This window comes from Eumetopias jubatus, unplaced genomic scaffold, assembly GCF_037043125.1.
Source record: "Eumetopias jubatus isolate StellerSeaLion01/CBP00866 unplaced genomic scaffold, mEumJub1_p1.0 scaffold_13, whole genome shotgun sequence".
NCBI lineage: Eukaryota > Metazoa > Chordata > Mammalia > Carnivora > Otariidae > Eumetopias > Eumetopias jubatus.
The window spans coordinates 98,662,561-98,666,078 of record NW_028274819.1 but is presented as its reverse complement, the minus strand read 5'-3'; positions in this window follow the sequence as shown (position 1 = coordinate 98,666,078).

Sequence of the window (3,518 nt, the reverse complement as noted above, 5' to 3'; positions counted from 1 at the left end):
AGCCCGGAGAGGCCCCTGTCAAAATAAGAGCTCCCCCATCTCGCTCGCCTCCTCGCCCAACCCGGCTCCCCCAGCCTCCCAGTGGTCTGACTCGGTAAGGCGCCCGGCCGGCTAGCGGGAGGCAGGTTGGCCCGGGGGGCGGGGAGGGGGCTTCTACCCTGTTCTCCTCCCCATTCCTGAGGACTGGGGAAGAGACGCGCCAACAACATCCCAGGCTAGAGAGAGGTTTCACAAACCTACCCTCCAGCCTACACTGATTGGAAGGGGTGGGAGTTGCCTGGACTCCCCTCAGCCCCCAACACACACACACACACACACACACACACACACACACACACACACACTGGGTCCCCTTTTCACTGTACCCACCCACATTCATTATGCGCTGAGCATCTCTTTATTCATCTGTCTTTTCTAGTAGACCATGAGGTCCTTGAGGGCATAGACTGAATTTTTTTCATCTCAGTACCTAGCACAAAGTGGATGCTAAGAAAATGTGGAAGTAAAATCTTTGTACTCTCAAAAGAACTCCTAATCTCAAAGTGCTGCACACACACACACCCAAGACCCTATAAGAGGATACGTGCAATGAAGAAATTGTAAAGCACTTTTTAAAAGCATTTCACAAATGTTATTTCAATGTTTACCACAAACCTGTGAGAAAGAGGTTATGGCCCCATTACAGTGGCGAGGAAACTGAGCCTGGCAGCAGTTAAGGACCTCTTTGGGGTTATACAGCTAGAAAGTGGTAAGCCCGGGAGAAGAACTTGGGACTCCTTATCCCAGGACACTTTTCCTATATCCTACTGCTCCCAATGAAAATTGAAACCAACAAGTAGCAAGACTGCTTCAGAAATGAAGAAGACTAACAAGCCTGTTTGCTCCTGATATTCGGTTCCACGGCCCTCTCCGCTGCCCCTCCTGGGTCCCCAGAGAGCCCTAGTCCTTATAGACCACACTCTCTTCTGACTACCTATTACGTCTATGCCACCCACTAGAGTACCTACTTACATGTTTTGTTTCATGTATATATGTTTGGTTGCCCCAAAAGATTCTTGAGGGCCCAGACTATGCTTCCTATGCCTCTATATTCCCCACAGCACTCAAGTGCTGGGTTCATAGTAGATCTTCCATGAATACTCACTTGCGGAGGGGGGGAAAAAAAAACCTCACTTGATGGGTTGATAGTGCCAGCAGCTGGGCACCGGGCAAAGTCTGAGGAGGCACAGGTGGAGATGAGGGACAAACCCTAAAAAAAGATCACATAATAACCCCCGTGTGTGTCTAACATCAGTTGACAAAGCATCTTCATACACATTATCTCTAGATCATGTTTTGATCCAATCAACAAAACTCCCCCAAATGCCTACTAACTGCTGTGCCAAACACCAAGCTGGGTTAGGGGTTGGATCATCACAACCTCGTGAGGTAGGTGTTCCCACAGAAAACCGAAGCCCAGAAAAGCTGAGCTCTGGTGTGAAAGATCCTAGAGCCTAGGAGAGTACCTGATCTGCAGAAGTAGTGTTTAATTTCCTCTCCTCTCTCCAGGGTCGGGTGGATATAATATGAGCCACAAGGCAAAAGGGCCATTTCTCAAGCAGGATGCTTGTTAGGAGGAAGGGGCCACCCCATTTATGTGGATCAGTCTCGCGTTACATACATGACAAACCACATGGGCATGTTATGATCTGTTTGGCACAATGCCCGGTTCACAGAAAGTCCAGAAAACAGTGTTTGCAGGACTGAATGATGGCTGTGTTGCAAAAGGTCTGTTAAATGCGGTACACAGTAAGTTCAAGCGTATTCGGCATGTCCTGTGGAGCAGCCATGTAGAGCGCTCCCCTGGGTGGGGCTGTGACTCATTCCCCCAGTGTAGGTTCCAGGTTGGGATGCGGAGTTGAGCTCCGGGCAGCCACGAGTTCTGGGTGGAACCCTGGAGTGAGCGAGGAGAGGAGGAGAGGGGCTGGCGCCACTGCTGGAATCGAGCGGCTCCCTCTACTGGCGAACTCGAGGAATCACCGGGTGTTTCCACGTATCTGTGTGTCACTGTGTCACGAGGAGTGTCACAGGTGTGTCAGCGACTGTTGGTGGAAGGTGCCGGCACGGGTATAGGTGTGTGAGGGTGCCTGTTCCTGGCGCAGGGTGGGTGTGCCAGCGCCATGCGGTCCTGGCTCTGGAACCACAGAGTGTACGCACACAATCACATCATGTAATACAATTTAGTTTGGGACTGGAGGCGGGGGTGGGGGGTGGGGGGGCGCGGCGCTAGGGAGGCTGATTATCTGAGATTACTTCGCGAGGAGATTAGGACGCAAGGATCCTCCAGTTAGAACTCCTCACCGACCTCATGCAGGTGGGAGGGATTCAGGACTGAAGAACAGTTCCTGGGAAGGGACTCTAATCCCCTAAAGCAACTAAGGACCCAAGAAAGGGTTAACTTTGAGCCCTACAGAGACTTCAGTCATTGGCTCAGAGCACTGTCAGTCAGAGTTCTGGGGGCGGGGTTTTCGGGGCCGCCTTCGGACTGCCCAGGGCCCCTCACTTGCCCCTCGACCCCCACAGCATTTCACTTCTGGGCTGCGCCCGCACCCCCATCTCGGTGAAGACACCTTCCTGGGCCTGGAGGAGGAGCGGATCCGGGCATCCTGGCTTCCCCACTCACTCCAGCTGCCTGGCTTCCTGATAGCTGGTGATTATTATATAATAGATCTGCTGGACAGAACCGTGCCAGCGCTCGGAACACTTTGCCCCCTCCTCGAAGCGTGCCCCCAAAGACCTGGCACCAGCCGCCCAGAGTCCGCTGTCCAGCTCTGCCGGCGCCCCGAGCACCACCTCCATCCCGGGGCGGGAGACCCCTGGGCCACCTTCACCGGTGGACCTGGGGGCCACGTCTTGGGATGGGGCGGGCGCCAGGCTGCGAGTCGGGCGGGCGCCCAGCAGGTCTCAGTGTCGGCCTGCGGAGTTTGGCTTTACCAGCGCCTCGCCAGGAGTATGGGACCCACCTGGCCCCTCCAACCTGAACTTGGAACTTGGGAACCGATAGAGGTGGGGATAGGGGGCGCAGGGGCCAGGATCGGAAAGGGAAAGAAGTTTGGGAAAGGTGCGGGGGCAGAAAAAAGGAGGCTGGGAGAGGGGGCCGGCGGGGGCAGTGGGGGAGGGACTCTTATCCTGACAGGGCTCCCGCCTTCCCCGACTGGAGGGTTTGGAAAAACTGAGCAGGCAGCCAAGGCTTGGCTGGAAATCCTGCAGCCCACCCTCCTGGGGACACAAAGCTGGAGGGCGGAGGCAGGGCGGGGGAAGAGAGCACGACCCCGGGGAGGGCAGGGCCTCTTTTGGGGCTGGGGGCCCAGGGGCCAGGTCCCTGGGGAGGGGGTTCCTGGCGCTGTCTCCCTGCAGTCTCCTTCCCCCTTCTTCTCTCCCCCCCTCCCCCCTCCTCTCCCTCCCCGGCTCCAGTCTTGCCGATTGCGGGCAGACTTAACCCCTTGCGCGCCAGCCTGGTGAACTCCGAGGTGGTGACG